Here is a 20,081-nt window from a genome sequence, read left to right as displayed (position 1 = left end):
GAACCTAGTAAATATCACAAGTCTCATCGTCCTATTGAAGAAACAAATTGAACTTCAAGATCAGAACACATATATAGCAACATTTGCTTAAACTTCTTCGTAATTGACATGCACTGGATATATAGCTCTAGAATATTTAAGACATGGACAATTCTCAATGAAATATGATATCTTTAGTTTTGGATCTTACTCTTAGAAATTATAAGTGGGAAGAAAAACGGTGCCACCTTTCATGGAGAAGAATTCACATGAAGATTTGAAGGCTTGGTAAGTCTCTTCCCTTTGCAATATATATATATATATATATATTTAATCATGAAACTAAAATGCATAATTGTTAAATAATATTCACATGTTGAGGATAATATTGCAGACATGGAAAAATTGGAGGGAAGGGGTAGCCTCAAATATAAATAGATCTTTACTGAGCAGTGATTCAAGAAACGAGATAATGAGATGTATTCACATTGGATTACTATGCGTTCAAGAGAAATGTAGCTGATAGGTCAATAATGGATTCAATTTTACTTATTCTGAGCGACCACTTCCTTTTTTTGCCATTACCATCACAACCTCCATTTTTACAAGTAGCGGAAGCTTATTGGAGTTGAACTCGATGGAATATAATTCACTTGGGGCTACAAGATCAAGTGAAAGAAGAAACAACTCCCGTTGAAGCCTCAAAAATGAAGTTTTAATTACTGAACTTTATGCTCGTTAATATATCTAACCTTGCAGTTGATATTTAATGTATCAATTCTAATTTGCAGATTACCTGCCTTCTAAAGAAAAATTGAAAGCCTACTATTCATATGGAAATAAATAGACTCTCTAGATTTTGATGTGGAATTTTTTTTTTTTTTCCACATAACTCTCGGTTCCCATATCATTTCAAACGTTCAACTGTGATAGGTTTTGTGTGTGTGTGTGTGTAGTGCTATAGATGCCAAGTTTCGATTAGCATTTCTACCATTTCCAAGCTACTAATTGATCTGTCTTGGCCAATATCCAAGGAGAAAAGGCACAAAAAATAAAAATACAATAAAATAAAATAAAATAAAATAATGCATGAGAAATATACATATCCCATTCAAGTATCTTCATTTATTTTTTTACTAGTAATTTTATACATTCGTATTTTGGTACAGTACTTACATTTATTTTTAAGATATAAATATAACGATGCTAGGCCCATTTGAGTAGGACCAAGAGAGAAAGCCCATGAAATTTTACTAAACAAGTGTCTTGAAAGTTAAGGTGAAGCATTTTGAGAAGTCGATCTATCTAATACTCTGTCTTTTCCTTTTAGTTTGAGATATTTTTTCGTGAAATTCTTTGACTTCTTGGTTCACTCCGCAGTGCAAATCCTTGGTTTCCTCCTACGTGGAATCCTGAGCCCCTCTTATCTATAACCCTTTGTAAGTTTTATTTTATTTTTTTTAATTCCATTATAGTTACTTTATTAAAATCAAACCTTAAATCTTATTAATTTTGTATTAAAATTTAAGAGTTTTTGCAGATATAGTTCATGTTATAAGATTAAACCAAGAAATAACTCAACATTTATTATAGTTTGTATTATGGTTGATTTATTATATATGTCAATGATATACCGTTATATATCAATGTGAATCGACTGCACTTTTAAATTTTCAAAAGTTTAGTCTATATTTTTTGGGCACAATTTTTTTTTTAGCCAGTAGACTAATTTATCTTAAAATTTAATAAATTTTTACCTCTACTCTTAAATAAAATTAAAAAAATTATTTTTAATAATTTTTCTTATCAATTAATAAGATATAAAGATAAAGATGAATATAAAAAATAAAAATACCTTGTAAATAAGATCAAAATAAATATTTTTTTTTTGCATTATAAATAAAAACAAAGAAGTATCTTCCACTCCTACATTTTATTCGGGTGCTAATGATAGTCTAGTTTAAGCATGGTAATCTTTCTGGTAAAATACAAGATCGAGATGGTTTTTGTCATGCTCCAAAAATGAGAGTGACTAGCATGAGATATGTGTAGAAACTCACATCCCTTAAGCCTTAATTAAATAAATTTTTTATTTTTTAAATCATAATTATATTTGTATTAGAATTAGGACTTTTAATGTTTTTTCTTCAAATAAAAGTCTTATGTTTTTGTAAATATTTGGGCAGAACCCTTTTTGTAAATATGAATCCCTTCTATAAATATGAATCCCCAAAAAAAGTCTACTATAAAATTCTCCAATAGAAATCACTATAATTAGAACCTCTCCTCTTTTTCAACCAATAGACAAAATGCATAATAAAATAATGACTCTATCTATAGTCTATGTCGAGCACCTAAACATATTCTTTATGACATAATAGATAAATTTTATATTAACATCACAAATAAATATTTACATAATAAATCTTCACCCAGCTTAGCAAAAATCCATCATTGGTAAATAGGACGTACGACGCCAACTACATTATTTGAGACCAAAATACTTTTTAGAGAATAACGTCCTAACCATCAATTTTACAGGATAAAATTGAATAATTTACAACAGTTATAAAAATTAAAGATAAAGCAATTCAATATAATAAAATTGTAATTTAGAATAATAAAAAAATTCTAAACAACTTCAATAACAAGAATATTTAAATCTCTAATAATAAAGCAACTTTAACATTTGATCTTGATAAGTCAAAATAATTAAATAATAAATAAGAATAACAATATTTATTAATTGAAAATCATTAAATAGAAAATCAACAATTAATTTAAAAAAATTTATATATTTTGGACATATAGTTTATGAGGGTGAATAACCAAACGCGGCTTATACTATGAATACAAACATGAACACAAAGTCCACGAGGGTAAGTAATCAAATATAGCTAAAGTTACGAAACAAATACGGACACACAATCTACGAGTGTAATGCTAACCAAACATGGCTTGAAGCCACGAAAACAAACACATGTACAAGACTCACGAATAACAAACGTGAGAACAAATATTACAAAAATCAAACTAGCAAGTCATTAACCATGACGCCTCAAGGGCTAACAGAACTGTCATTAGCAACTAGTGTTATGTATAAAATTATCTTCAAATTTATTTTTAAACATGCGAGTAAGTCATCATTATTAAAATACAGTTTTATCATCAAAATCAAACTTGCATGACAAATTTTGAACATTAAAAACTTACTAGAATAAAATTTCATAACTGATATTCATGCTTACATTTATTGAGAAATCAAAATTACTAAAGCTGATAAAAATAATTTCATCAATCTTGAAAGTATCCTTTATAAGGAAAAACATATACAGGTCATAATTTTAAATATCCTTACACATTTCTTATAATTTCTCTAGATAAAATAATTTAATTAACAAAGTATTAAATACATAATATAATTTTTATTAAATGATCTAAGTAAAAATATTTTAGAAAAAAAATTGTTTATGAATCAGTTGGGACACTATCCACTTACCCGATAAATTCTCAAAATAATCATATGTTCTTTCTAAACACCTCTCCATTTCCTTTTAGCTATGTACTCTATTACCTAAACCAGAAGAATAAAGAACTTTCTTCATTAAAAGCTCTAATTCATATATCTCTAACTAACATTCATAAACCCACTCTATATAATCTAGAACATATTAAAGTTCTCTCAATCCTTATTGGTGCTTAACCCACCAACCATAGTTAAAAACTATATTCTTCTTATTCCTTTTTTCCACCTACAATAATATACTTATTTCAACCATGCCTCCTTCCTTTCATAACCAATAAGTGATTTATCCTTAAGATTCTCCAATAATTCTTTACAAAAATATACTTTATTCAAGACAATATAATTTCTTATCCTACACAATCACAATTGATCGCATAACACCTTTAATTCAATATCATAAATATTATCAAGTATAACAAATTTCTTTTGTTGTTCCCATGTGCTTCAAGATTCAAACTGATCTAACAAAGTTCATAATTTCACCTAACAAGTTCAAATACTAACCTATCACCAATAAGCCAACTTCTTGATTTTTCCAAGCTTCATCATAGAAAGTAATTTACTTATTTTATAATGTAATCAATGGTACTTTCATCACTCTTGATTGTCTCAATAGTTTAAAAATTTATCTCTTACTTATTTCATCAAACATTTGGTATACCACCCAAATTTTCAAGTATAACTTATAAATTAATTTTTGTAATTTTTAAAATACAAGTCAAATAACCTTCAACCATTAATATACACAAAAGTTTCTCTACCCCAATTCTTGACAGACTTTGATTTTAACACTTCTATTCAAATCTCGTCCCAACAATATCTAATATAAGTTTTTGATTTATCATATTTTGCCAATCAAATTTACACTAAGAATCAACTTAAAATAAAGAAAAAACTCAACCTAAACTATCTTCATCTTCATTCAAATCCCCTTCTAAGTCAAGCATATGCAAGGGCAGAACAAATAACAAGGGAAACTTTGCAAGTTTAGCCACATAAACATACACATACAAAGTGACGAGGAAGGAAAGATTTGAACCTATCCCCATGTTGGATCAACAATGATCCAAAACTAAGGGAACAGAAGATTCAGACAATGTGAAGATAGTAGAGGAAGAAGGATTGACAACACAAACAGGGGAGAAAGAAGAAGGGTCTAATGCACCCACGTGAGATGGATAGAGGATAGAGATTCCGGCACTGATCCAAGAAGAAAGTCTGGTGAAAGAGAGACCTCTAGTTCCAGAACTTAGAGACCTCCTTTTTGGATGTTTTGTGTTGTTCTTGAATTGTTGAATTCTTAAGTTGTGTTCTTTATTTTCTTCTTCTCTACCTCTTGTCTTTGATTGTTTTTTTATATGGAAAATTTGGGTTTGATTTTTTTTTATGTTGAAAATATGAGTTTGATTTTTCATCTTAGTGTTTTGGATTATTTTGCATTTTTAGAGTTATGCATTTTTCATATTTTTTTTAAATTTTTAAAAAATGTCACATGGCTATTACATGGCAAGTAAAGTCAAACAAAACAGTCAATTCTAACTAATAGCATAGCAACATTGCTTTAAAAGAAGTTGAGGATACCGGGCGCCTTTAAATGAAAAGTTTTAGGATAAATTTACACATTTATCATTTTTTTAATTTTTAAAAATGCCACATGGCTGTCACATGGCAAATCCAGTCAAGCAAATGATCAACAAATGGTTAACTCTGATGGTAGGGCAACATTGCACCATTTTGGAGAGTTTCAGGGTAATATTGCTTCAAAAAAAGTTCAGGATACGAGACGTCTTTGAAAAAAAAAATTTTATAATAAATTTATACCTTTACCCTATCTTATTTTGTATTGAACTTCATTTGTGATTAATGAAATGTTTTTTTTATTTTTTGTTTTTTGAGGCCAAACAATAGATGCATGTACTTTTAAACTTCACAACAACTTCGGAGCATCAGGACACAGGCTAGCCCTGCACAACTTATTATTCATAACCCAATATCTTTTATTCTTTTTCAGCAACGGAAGATGGACATTTATATATAGTAATAATTGTCATTTACTCATTTACCATTCCATCTTTCTCGTTTAACTTGCTTAACTGTAAAGTTCATTCAAAATCCTAATTACTTTTTTTTTAAGCTTAAATTGGATTGAAGTTAAATTTCTCTCAACCAATAGCGTGTTTGGCTAATTTATTTCAGACATTAGTATTTATTTTCGTTTTTGGATATTTATTACAATTGTGGAATGTTTATCCAAATTGGTTGCAATTAACAAAAATAGTAATTCATGAAATAATAAAAATAATTTTTTAATGTGATAGAAATACTGGTCAAAAAAATGTGATAGAAATAGAAAAAAATATCTTTAAAAAATAAAAATATCTTTGAATAGAATATTTGTTATTGATTATCATCATCCATGACATTGACACTTCTCATATGACAAGTAATTAAGTTTAGGGGAGAATTTCAGTTAAAGACCATCGTAGAGATTTAATTTTAAGTGGGTCTAAAAAAATTTTAAAATTTTATTTAGTCAATGAAAAAAAGTCAAAAGAATTTTGACAGTGAACATATCAGAATATCCTTTGCTTGTTATGCAGAATCACTAGTTGTTAATTTTCTTACTGTATTTGGTAATTTATCAATATCACTTGTAAATTACATTCGTTTGTCAGATAATCAATAACATTAGTTGTTAACTTATGAATTTTACTTGTTAATTTACTAACATTAGTTATAAATTATAAAACCTGTCAGTAATTTACAATTTATATTAGTAAATTATAAGACCTATCAGTAATGTACAATTGATGTTAGTAAATCAATAAGTAAAGTTAGTAATTTAACAATTGATATTATTATTTACGATTGAAAAACTAATGTCAAGTGTTATATAATTATTGATATATCAACTTATGTAATTTGTAATTTATATCCATAAATTAACAAGTAGAGTAAGAAAATTTATAACTAACGATTTTGATTAATAAGTGAAGGATATTTTAATTTTTTTATCATTAAATTTTTTTTGACTTTTTTACTTTAGACTGAAGTAAAATTTTAATTTTTTTTTTAAACCCATGTAAAATTAAGTTTCTATTAAAGCCCTAACTAAAATTCTCCCTGAGTTCTGCGCGAGAGGAAAACCATCCATCATTTCAACCGTCTATCACGCAAGATACGCCAAAATTTCATGCTGCCATACCACTGATTGATCGGTTAATTTCAGTCCAACTTAAGCTTACAAATATAAGTATTTATGATCTTTTCAAATTGTCCCATTCAAACAGCTACACAATAATTTGAAAAAAAGACGTAACAGTGAATTTCACCTATATTGCCGTACGCAAAAGTTCTTGGATTTAACCTTAAGTTGCATGAGGCAGGAGGTACAGAGTATTTTTTGATATATAAGATTAATTAAGGAAGACAAATCTAATCAAATTGGATGAAACTTTGATACAAAAACAAATCTACTATATACCTAATTTTTAAAAGTTTAATATGATAAAGAAAAGAAAGAAAAGAAGAAAAGAAAGAAAAGAAGAAAAGAAGAAGGGGAAAAAAGAAAGAGGAAAGAATAAAAAAAATTTAAAAAAAAATCATTGCAGACTTGAGATCTTTAGGATTCAAAACCAGTACAGGTTTAGATAAAGAGAAAAAAAAATGAAGAAAAATTTAAAAAAATAATTGAAGGAATTTTAGCATATATGAAAAAAGTCCCACATTGATTATTTAAAGAATGTTCTGAAGATATATAAAATTAAAACAAATCACATCGAATTGGTTTAAATTATTTTATTAAAAAATAAACCTAATATATATCTAATTCTCATTCTCATCAAGTGACATGCTTTTCCATATATTTTGGGTCAAATAAAAGAACTGTATGCAGTTGGTGACAAAGGCGGAAAGTAAAACTTCCACGCGTTTTGTTGGTCTCATAGCTTAACGGCCTAGGGGTGTTTACTATCCCGCCCCAACAAATAATCAGGATTGACATTTTGTTTTAGGTCCCTTTTTTTTTTTAAAGTCATTCCATTTCGTTATGAATTGGGATGGGATTGGGACTACATCGTTTGTCTTCTATTATTTTGGTCCCATTAATTCCACCATCGTAATGCTGAAATTGACCCAGGTCATGCCTCAAACTTATAAACAATGCATTTATTTGAATAAAACGAACAGAAACGTCTAGCCCAAAAACCCAAAAAAAAAAAAAAACCATCCAATACATACCCTATATACCTTCATCCATTTACTTTGAAGCTCGTCTCCACCAACCAATCTGATCTGATTGCAAACTGCAATAATGTCAGCCATTTCTCTGGTTCTGCTTTCGTTCCTTTATCATCTGGTCTTCCTCACCGCTCAGCCTCCTAACTTCAGATATTACAGATGTTTCGATATCAAGGGCAACTACACAAATACAAGCACGTACCAAACCAACCTTAATATCCTTCTCTCGGATCTCGCTTCCAACGCTCAAATTGACTATGGCTTCTACAATCGCTCTCGCGGCAAAAACCCAATAGAGTTAGAACAATTGGGTTATGCAGAGGAGATGTTAAGCCAATTGAATGCCAGGGTTGCCTCAAGAATGCCTCGCTTCGTCTCCCACAGGTTTGTCCGAATCAGAAGGAGGCCGTAGGAGGCTATGACGACTGCATGCTACGATACTCCAACCAATCAATATATGGGGTCATGGAATCTAACTTTTGGGTGCCTCTGTGGAACGTGAATAACGCAACAGACCAAGATAAGTTCGATCAAGTGGTTAATGAGTTGTTGGACCGACTGAGAATGAAAGCTGCGAATGGAGATTCACTTCTTAAGTACGCAGCAGCGAATGAATCGGGCCCGAGCTTCCAAACAGTGTACGGGGCAGTTCAGTGCACTCCTGATTTGTCTCAACAAGATTGCTTCGACTGCTTAGTGGAGGCTATCTCGCACATTCCAGATTGTTGTTCGACCAAGAGAGGCGGCAGGGTTATCATGCCCAGCTGCAATATTAGGTATGAGAATTACCGTTTCTTTGTTCCCGTGGCTCACGATTCACCATCATCACCATCACCATCTCCTCGTTATTCTCCTCCAACATCAATTTCTAAAGGTACTAATCTATTGGATTTGGATTTTGTAAATGATCTAAATTTACTCACTTAAGGAATATCACAATTATAATTATTGAATTTTATCAATATTTAAAAATTATTAAGTTATATTTCTGGTCCCTCTATAAAAATTTAAAACAATCTTCACGATCAAAAAGCTCCTCATATATGTTGTCCTTGCAACAAAATTTGAAATTAATACCTTTTGAATATTATATGAAAAAATTTGTTATGGTTGTTTAATTAAATTAATTGGATAGTTGTTATCATGCCATGTGAGACTTATTGAATGAGTGGAGTTATGCTGTTCACTAGATCCAAATCTTCTATTTAATCCTCAAAGTCAAGGAAAAAGTTGTGTCAAAGAATTGTTGCATATAATCCATGAAGACTATTGGCAAACTTTTACTTTCGTGTGCTTTAAACCTGTATTTTGGGGCAAAAAAAACTTTTTATTTTTTGGTCTTAATTTGGGTTTTGGGTTTGGAATGCAATATGATTCGTGATGTTTTACAATGAATTTCACCCAATTACGAGTCCAAGAGAAAGCATGTGTTGGGGGCATTGCATCTAAACCCTCCTTTATGAATGTGAAAATTTTTTATTTGTAAAACATGTTGAAATCAATGCACCAAATTTTAAGTAAACTTTCAGTTTTGGCCTCTCCACATGATCATTTCTGGATTCATCCCTGATTTCACCCGTCGTCTTCACATAACTTACTGCCGTATATTTATTTCCATATTATTTGACAAATATGTATTAATTTTGGTTAAGTTATTCACATGTGAATGGACTATTTGAGTTGACGTAGGAAGTTTGACAAGGAATAAAGTTAAACTTAATGATTAATATATAATAATGAATAATAACTTATAAACTTAAACCTCAAAAATTTTAAATTAAGATATAGTGTCCATTTACTACTCTTACCATTTCAATGCAGAAAAAGAATATTTCAGGGACATCAATTAACTTGAGGAAATGGTTTGGGTTAAGGTATAATTTTATCTTTAAACTTTTCCTCAATGAGCAATTTTACCTTTGAACTATGTTTTTGAGGAGCAAAGAATCCTTTCTATAGGTTGTCTATTGCTCTTTGAAAGAATAGTTAAAGGGTGAAATTGCCTCATTTGTTAGTCACTACTACAAAATAAGTTTACAGGAGCGCTTTTTTTTTTTTTACTTTAGGGAGCGCTTTTGAAGCGCTCTCGTATCGAGCGCTCCGAAATGTATAGGAGCGCTTAAAAAAGCGCTCTTGTATATACGCTATACAGGAGCACATACGGGAGCGCTCTTTACAAAAGCGCTCCCGTATGCAACCATACCGGAGCGCTTTTATAAAGAGCGCTCCCGTATGAACCATATAGGAGCGCTCTCTGGAAGAGCGCTCCCGCATGTTACTTTACAGGAGCGCTCTTCAAATGAGCGCTCCCGTATATTACTTTAATTTTTTTTTAAATCAGATTTTTTGAAATTTCTCCTTTTACGTCTCTTTAACAATGGCAAATCATAATATCAAAAATTAATTTAAAAATAATATCAACATAAAAATTTATATACAAGAAAAGAATTTGAAACTGATACAACAATTTCAATTTCCTAACTAACCTAGTTTAATTTCTAACAAGCCTAACAAATGAAACTATTGTTATTTTTCTAACATTGAAATCTAACTTCCTATCACAAACAGCCAATAATATATTCTGACAACTCTTCAACTAAATCTTCTATTTGCTCCATGGTAAAATGCGAACATCTTACTCCAACAAAATGCTACACAAGATATGAAAGCAATATATAAGTAATTAACATTATATCAACTTAATTTCAAAGCTTTTGACTTACATTTTCAGGAATGATCAACTCTTGTTGTGTGATTACTTCCCTCATAAACTTTATAACATAATATCCACACTCCCAACCTTGTAATTATGTAGGTACCTACATATAAAACAATAAAAGATGTCATTATCAAAATATGGTAGAAATAAATTCTAACTTAATTTAAAATATTTCAGCAATGAAGTTATATATATGAATCATTTCATCAAGACGGTCAATATCATATGTCCCACTATCACGATCAAATGTTGAGTAACTCGCACTATCCCTCCAATCATTTGCATTATTCCTTGTCTCCCCATGCATGGTCCAACAAGTATAAGTTGGATCAATTCCATTACAGATTAAATGATCTTTCAATTCTATTGGCTTTACTCTTTTTCCATAGCAACATTTCAAATAAGGACATATGACTTCAGGGGAGTCTTGATCACAACAAAATGCAAATTAAATGAATTAATCCACACCATCCCAATATTCTCTAGATAGTCGATTAGCCGACATCTACTTATGATCCATATCACTAATATGATTATCAAAATTCAATAAACAAAAGACTTAGATTTCTATAAAAAAAATTCAACAACATCTTCCTTAAAAGAAGAACCTCCCAAATGATGAAACAATTAAATTCCACAACAGAACACATTTAAACTAAAAAAATAAATTCATCCAAATAAAAATTTAGTAGCATAATGCATCTAAATTCTGTCAATCAATTGTAATTTAATTAATAACAATAATCTCCCTTAAAAGTATATTTCATAAATAAAATAAAAATGTTCAAGTAGTTTCCTCAACTTTAATCTAATTATCAACTACAAATACTCCATAATTCTAATATAAATAACTCCAATTCATATATTATCTATAATATTGATTATTAAAAAATATATATGAAATTTATTCTCAAATATATATAAATATATCAATATATTACATTATAAATTAATTATTAAAAAAATACCTTCACAGTGTAGTCTTCATGGCAGTAGTGGAGGTCTTGGCAGCGTTGCTTCCTCGGCTGTACAGCAATGACACACGGCTGCAACGGAGGTCTTCACGGCGTGCTTCCTCCGGTGTATAGCAGCGTCATAGATCTGGAACAGCAATGCAGATCTAGAATAGTGATGCGGGAGATGGCAGTGACGGCGACGGCAGCGCAAAAACAGAGACAGATGGTGTGACATGACACAAAAATGAACGAACAGCGATGAACACTGATCTGGAACAACGAACAGCAGCGGACGACGATCTGGAATAGTGAACAGTGGCGAAGGACGATCTGGAACAGCGAACAGCGGAGGACGACGATCTGGAACAGCGAACAGCGACGGAAGATAGACTGATACAGTGACGATCTGGAACTCGTTGGGAATGCACAACCTCAGCAAATGAGAGAGAGGTTTGAAAGAAACTCATGAATAGGGAAAAGAAAACTGACGGGATGCAGAGATATAAAAGACCACCTCTTCCGGAGCGCTTATTAATGAGCGCTCCGGAAGAGGTGGTCTTCCGGAGCGCTAGTCAAAGAGCGCTCCGGAAGATCCCTCTTTCGGAGCGCTCTTTGACGAGCGCTCTGGAAGATCAACTCTTTCGGAGCGCTCATTAAAAGAGCGCTCCGGAAGATGAACTCTTTCGGAGTGCTCATTCTAAGAGCGCTCCGAAAGATCAAAGAGCGCTCCGAAAGAGTTGATCTTCCGGAGCGCTCGTCAAAGAGCGTTATCTTATTGAGAAGCTCTAACATACAAGAGCGCTTATTTAAAAAAGCGCTCCGGTAAATTCCGCATTCACATTTTAGAGCGCTTTTTAAAGAAGCGCTCCTAAATACCCGCTCCTAAAGATATATTCTGTAGTAGTGAGTACAAGAGTAAAATTGTTTTTGAAAAAAAAAATTAAAGATAAAAATGCATGTTAACCCAAATGATTTTGTTTTAGGAAGAGGGTTTTGAAGAGCCAAGACTGCTGTGGCTGGGTTTGTAATTGAATGTAGCACGCGTAGTCAAAGGTTTTTTTTTTTTTTTTTTTTGCTTTGCCTGACGTAGTCAAAGTTTGACTGCCCCAGTTGATACGGTTCCGTTAGCTCTCTACCCAAAATATTTTAAATTCCAGACTTTAATTTGTGCCTTCTTATGAGGACCAATATTTTTTCCCCTCACTTTCTTGATTTCCTCGTGCAATAAATTTCATGTGCAGTTTCCACCAGGGAAAAAAAAGAAAAAAAAAGTACCTGCAGGCTACTATATATATTTGGCAGAAAATTCTGAAGTTTCAAAAGTTTTATTTAATTTGCAGTGGTTTTCCTCTATTTTGTCAATGAACTAGAAGGATTTTTCCATATATATAGACAAATTATGAAACGCTCAACTTATCATAGATTTTATATTTTATTTCTGATATGGATATCTAAATCAGAAAGAATGTCTGGCTTTCGCAGGGAAGAGTAGCAAATCAAGATCTTTCATTGTCATAGTTGTGCCGCTGATTATTGTTGTAGCCATCTTACTACTCATCCCGTCTTCATTTATTTCCGAAATAGGAAACCCAAAGAAACAAGTCAAAGTAAGTCCAATTAAATATTTCCTCAGCAATTCTTGCAAAGATATAGTACCATTTCAAAAGAGAGAAAATATTTTAATGACTTGTTTCAATTATTCCTTCGCGTAGTCAATGAAGCTGATCAACTTGATGATGAAATTAAAGCTACTAAGTCAATGCAATCAGACTATGACACCATCAGACTTGCAACTGATAATTTTTCAGATGTAAACAAACTTGGGCAAGGTGGATTTGGACCAGTCTACAAGGTAGAATAACAACAATGTGAGGATGAGATTTCATCACTTTGTAGAAAGTCATGCATACTAAGATATGTAGCTCCAACTTAGTTTGTTAATTACAGGGCAAGCTCTATAATGGGGAAGAAGTTGCCGTCAGGAGGTTATCCATGAATTCTGGGCAAGGAGATATAGAATTTTAGAATGAAGTAATGCTGGTGGCCAAGCTTCAGCATCGCAATTTAGTGAGACTACTTGGTTTCTGTTTGGAAAGAAGAGAAAGGCTGCTCGTCTATGAGTTTCTTCCCAATAAAAGTCTTGACTATTTATTATTTGGTAAGTAATACCTACTGCAGCTTAGTTAAATTGTGTTCTGTCTCTCTCACTTGAGTTAAATTTTATGAGCTTTGTGGGCATAAAGTGTGAAGTATATAATTTTATATCTTGTCTGGAAATTCAATTTCAACAACAAAAAGATGATAGTAAAGATCAAACCTGCAGTAATCACTTGTTCATGCATGGTAGCGTGTTGATTTTAATTTCACTGCAACAGCCTCACCATATGAATCTTTAACATTGAGAATGAGATTTTAGATCCAACTCAACGTGCTCAACTGAATTGGGAGATACGTTACAAGATCATAGGAGGCGTTGCTCGTGGTCTTTTATATCTTTATGAAGATTCTCGACTATGAATTATTCATCGTGATCTTAAAGGAAGTAATATTCTTTTAGATGAAGAGTTGAATCCTAAAATATCAAATTTTGGCATGGCAAGATTATTTGTTGTAGATCAAACGCAAAGTAATACTAGTAGAATTGTTGGAACCTAGTAAGTATCACAAGTCTCATTGTCCTATTAAAGAAACAAATTAAACTTCAAGATCATTACACATATAGCAACATTTACTAAAATTTATTCATAATTGGCATGCAGTGGATATATGGCTCCAGAGTATTTAATAAGCGGACAATTCTCAATGAAATCTAATGTTTTTAGTTTTAGCATCCTAGTCTTAGAAATTATAAGTGGGAAGAAAAACAGTGCCACCTTTCATGGAGAGAATTCACATGATGATTTGATAGGCTTTGTAAGTCTCTTCCCTCTTGCTTTCTCTCTCTCTCTCTCTATATATATATATAAATGAAATTAAATTGCATTATTGTGAAATAATAATGAATACTAATGTTGAGGGTATTACTGCAGGCATGATAAAATTGGAGGGAAGGGACAGCCTCAAATATAATAGATCTTGTACTTAGCAGTGGTTCAGGAAATGAAATAATGAGATGCATCCACATTGGTTTACTATGTGTTCAAGAAAATGCAGCTGATAGGCCAACAATGACTTTGGTTTCACTTATGCTGAGCAGCCACTCCTTGTCTTTGCCATTACCCTCGCAACCTCCATTTTTAATGAATAGTAGAAGCTTATTAGAGATGAACTCAAGGGAATATAGTTCATCTGGGGCTACAAGATCAAGTGAAAGAAGAAGCAACTATGTTGAAGCCTCAAAAAATGAAGTCTCAATTACTGAACTTTATTCTCGTTAATATATCCGACCTTGCATGTGACATTCAATGCATCAATTTTAATTTGCAGCTTACCTGCCTCCTAAAGAAAAATTGAAAGCCTACTATTCATATGGAAATAAATAGACTCTCTAGATTTTGATGTAGAATTTTTTTCACATAAACTAGTGAAATATTTAAACTCTCAGTTCACATATCATTTCAAAGGTTCAATTGTGCCAATAGGTTTCTATGCGTAGTTATAGTACGATAGCTGCCAAGTTTCTATTAGCATTTCTACAATTTCCAAGCTACTAAACGATCCGTCTTGGCCAATATCCAAGGAGAAAATGCACAAAATATAAAATAAAATAAAATAATGCATGAGAAATATACATATCTCATTCAAATATCTTTGTTTTATGTTTTTTACCAGTAATATTATGTACATTCATTTTTTTGGTACAGTATATACATTTATTTTGAGCAATATATATACAAGGGTACTTGGCCCATTTGAGTTGGACCAAGAGAGAAAGCCCATGAAATGCCACTAAGAACGTGTATTAGAGTCGCAGATGAAGAATTTTGAGAAGTCGTCCTATCTAAATGCTGTCTTCCCCTCCTAGTCTGAGATATTTTTTCATGAAAGTCTTTTACTTCTTGGTTCACCCCGCAAATCTTTGGTTTCCTCTTGCGTGTAATACTGACCTCCTCTTATCTATTTCCCCTTGTAACTTCTACTTTATTTTCTCCACCTCCATTTATGAGCCATTTCATTAGAATTAAAGAAAACATTAAATCTTATTAATTCTATATTAAAATTTGACAAGTTTTCACTTCTACCTTATAATTAAAACAAAAATTTTATTTTTTTCTATCAATTAATAAGAATATAAAATTAAAGATGAATATAAAAAAAATAATAAACTGTTTTGTAAATAGTATTAAAATTAATTTATTTCTTTGTTCTATAAATAGGAACAGAGAAGTTTCTTCCATTCCTACATCTTATTCGGGTGCTGATGATAGTCCAATTTAGCATGGTAATCTTTCTGGTAGATACAAGATCGAAGATCTCAGCAACAACATTCTAACTTCCATTGGAAGGATTTTTGGAAACTGAAACTTCATAGAAATATATACCTCTTGTTTCCATGGAAGATGCTTTAATGATACTATTTCTTCATGTGACATTCTCTAGGATAATTATTGCTTCAATGTAGAATATTAAGCTACATGTCGTTCCAAGCACGTGGAATTTTCTACTTTCCGCACTAACTTTACCAATTTGATATTTTATTTGACCCAAAATAGAGTCATAAACACTTATCATCTTAACGATAAAAATTAGATCTAATGATTTAAGATGACTTCTCAGTACTCATGAGCACTGAAATTGGTTTCATGATCTTATAAAGTTTGCATTTTTAAGTTTTTCAATATAATGCGTGCACTTTACATGTTTAAATATATATCTTACTTTTGTACTGAACTTGCTTTGTGATTAATGAAATGTTTTTTTCCCCGAGGCCAAACAATAGATGCTTGTACCTCACCTTTAAACTTCACAACATCAACTTCGGAGCATCGGGATAGATGCTGACCCTCCACAACTTATTAATAAATGTCATAACCCAATATCTTTTATTCTTTTTCAGAAATGGAAGATGGGCATTTATTGTAATAAAGTCATTTGCTGCTCCATCTTTCTCTCTTTAGTTCATTCAAAATACTTCCCTCATTTTAAATTATAAAATATTTTTAAATAAAATTTTATATATCAATAAATTTTATTAAATACACTTAACAACCTTATTTTTTTAAATAAAAATATAAATTTTTAAAAATATTCATAATTTAATATATTAAAAAAAGGACATAAATTAATTATAGAGAAAGAGAAAGGGTAATATTAAAATTGAATTGAAATATTTAATGAAACTTTAATTTTACCCAAAGTGTCTTATATTTCGAAACGAAGAAACTTCTTCAAAAGTGTCCTATAATTTAAAACAGAGAAAGTACTAATTGCTTATTTTTAAACTTAAATTGGATTGAAGTTAAATTTCTCTCAATCAATAGTGTGTTTGGCTAATTTATTTCAGATATTTTTATTTAGGCTAAATTTATAAAACCCCTCTCAATTTTGAGATAGTTGTATATAACTCCCTTCACTTTTAAAAGTTTAAAATTAACCCTCTAATCTTTAATTTTATTTTGCAAAATCCCTTATTGTTAATTATGTTATTTTTTATGAGGGTTGAAATGTCATTCAACTAAAAAATATTATTAAATAAAAATATTATATTGTATAACTATTTATAATAAATTTCTTATGTTTTTTGAATAGTTGAGGCATTGATAATAGTCAAAACAAATGTTATTATCACCATATAAAACTTTAAATATTTATTTTTGCGTTAGTTTTTTATATTTTTTTTGGTTATCAATGGTGCATTGTTTTCTAGTATTAAAAGATAAATTAACCTAACATGATAATATTTAAAATTTTAAATATTTTGACCATGCGCATTACATTAATCTAACATGAAAATATAAATATAAATTTATTTTTTAAAACAATAAAATCATGCAACATTAATAACAAAAAAATATGGATAAAACTAATATAAACATAAATATTAAAAATTTTATACAGTGATAATAACATTTTTTTTTGCTATCAATGCCTCAACTATCCAAAAAATTTAAAAAATTTATTATAAATAATTATACAATATAATATTTTTATTTAATAATATTTTTTTTGAATGATATTTTAATCCTTATGAAAAATTACATAATTAATAATAAAAGGTTTTGAAAAATAAAATTAAAAGTTAGGAGGGTTAATTTTAAATTTTTAAAAGTGAGGGGGTTTATATACAATTATTTTAAAATTTAAAAAGTTTTTATATATTTTAACCTTTTATTTATTTTCATTTTTTAAATGTTTATTATAATTTTGGAATGTTTAACCAAATTGATTATAATTAATAAAGATAGTAATTCATGTAATAATAAAAATAATTTTTAATGTGATAGATATAAAAAAATTATCTTTAAAAAAATATAAATATTTTTGAATAAAATATTTATTATTGATTATCATCATCCATGACATTGACAGTTCTCAGATGACAAAGTAATTAAGTTCTGTGCGAGAGGAAAACCATCCATCATTTCAACCGCCTATCACGCAAGATACGCCAAAATTTCATGCTGCCACTGATTGATCAGTTAATTTCAGTCCAAAAGCTTACAAATAAGTAATTACGATCTTTTCAAACTGTCCAATTCATACAGCTACACAACAATTCGAAAAAAGACATAACAGTGAATTTCACCAACTGTTCAATGCTTTTTGTATATAAAATATTTTTAATTACATTATGCGAGATATAAAAATTAATTATTTAATTAAAAATATAATAACATTTTAATTTTGTTTTTAATATTATAAATAAAAAATTTAAAATAAATTAATGAGAATATTTATTTTTTTCTTTTCAATCTAATAATGATATAATTATCCATTCATTAACAAATATATTAATAATCTTTTATATTTAAAAATAAAAAATATTTTAAAATACTATTTATATATAAAAATGGAGGTAATAATATATCTTGTCAATTATGTCCATGGGAAACAATCCTGTCACCGTACGCAAAGGATCTTGGCTTTAACCTTCAGTTGCACGAGGCAGGAGCTACTGAGTATTTCGTGATATATAAGATTAATTAAGGAAGACAAATCTAATCAAATTGGATGAACTTTGACGCAAAAATAAATCTAATATATACCTAATTTTTAAAAGTTTAATATGATAAAGAAAAGAAAGGAAGGAAGAAAACAAGAAGGGGAAAAAAAGAAAGGGGAAAGGATAAAAAAGAAAAAAAATTAAAAAAAAAATCATTGCGGACTTGAGATCTTTAGGATTCAAAATAAGTACAAGTCCAGATAAATTAAAAAGAAAAAAATCAATGAAGAAAATAAAAAAATAATTCAACGAATTTTAGAATATATGAAAAAAGTTCCCACTTAATTATTTAAAGAATGAACTGAAGATGTATAAAATTAAAACAAATCATATCAAATTGGTTTAAATTATTTTAATAAAAATAAACCTAATATACTTCTAATTCTCTCCAAGTGACATACTTTTCCATATATTTTGGGTCAAAGAAAAGAACTGTACATAGTTGATGACAAAGATGGAAGGTAATAAGTTCCACGCGTTTACTTCGTCCCACAGCTTAAGGCCAGGGGTGTTTACTATCCCGCCCCAACAAATACTCGAGATTGAATTTTTGTTCTAGGTCCCATTTCAGTCTCAAAAGTCATTCCAGTCTGTTTTGCAGGTTGCAAAAATGGCTAATTTGATAGAATTTTGACTTCATTCAAAATCTGATTTTTTTTAATGAAAAGGATTGAATCAGACAATTCATAATTTAGTCCGGTCTTAATATAACCCAAAATTAAATAGAATTGGACCGGTTTAATATGATTAAGAGATTGATCCTGGTCTTGTTCAGTATCTTACTTTTTATTTTGTCATCTATGAAAGGCAATTTATTTTAACATAATAAAATTATTCATAATCATATAAAATTATCACAACAACAACAATTATAAATCTACAACAATTTCCAACAACAACAAAAAGTATTTCGATTATAACACAAAAGATTCAAATTAAACAACCTTTAATATGTCTAAAGCCTATTACATCAAATTAATAACAAATTTTATCAATAAGAGAAGAAGACTTTATCAATGCTAAAATTTTATTTAATATTCATGATTTCATAAGTATAAAACAAAAAAAATTATTAATTATTATTATAAATTTATTTAATATAATCATAATTAATTATAATTAATTAATTATGATTATATTAAATAAATTTATAAAATAAAATTGAATCGAGTGATTCAAATGCTTAGTTTTTTATTTAATACAATTCAAAAAAAATTTGATCTTTTTAATTTTAAAAGAATTCAAATCGAATGAAAACAAATCATAGGTTGAATCAGATCTGACAAAATCAAAAATTTTTACACAAACCTGCTGTTATAAATGGGGACGGGATGGGACTACATCGTTTGTCTTTATCATTTCAGTCCCATTAATTCCCCTTCGTAATGCTGAAATTGACCCAGGTCATGCCTCAAACTTAATAATAAACAAGGCATTTATTGGAATAAAACGAATAGAAACGTCTAGCCCAAAAAAAAAAAAAAAACCCATCCAATACATACCCTATATACCTTCCTCCATTTACTTTGAAGCTCGTCTCCACCAACCAGTCTGGTCTGA

The 20,081-nt window shown here is 29.8% G+C and overlaps 1 pseudogene; it reads left to right on the top strand.

The window, feature by feature from the left end:
* The first annotated feature begins 7,817 nt into the window (after window positions 1–7,817).
* Window positions 7,818–14,846, top strand: LOC129293333 (cysteine-rich receptor-like protein kinase 44; annotated as a pseudogene).
* Window positions 14,847–20,081: the final 5,235 nt, after the last annotated feature.

This window comes from Prosopis cineraria, unplaced genomic scaffold (genome assembly GCF_029017545.1).
Source record: "Prosopis cineraria cultivar Desert tree isolate PC_DT_omini unplaced genomic scaffold, ASM2901754v1 PC14, whole genome shotgun sequence".
NCBI classification, from domain to species: Eukaryota; Viridiplantae; Streptophyta; class Magnoliopsida; order Fabales; family Fabaceae; genus Prosopis; species Prosopis cineraria.
The sequence above is the reverse complement of the archived record's forward strand: the minus strand, read 5'-3'. Positions and strand labels throughout refer to the sequence as shown.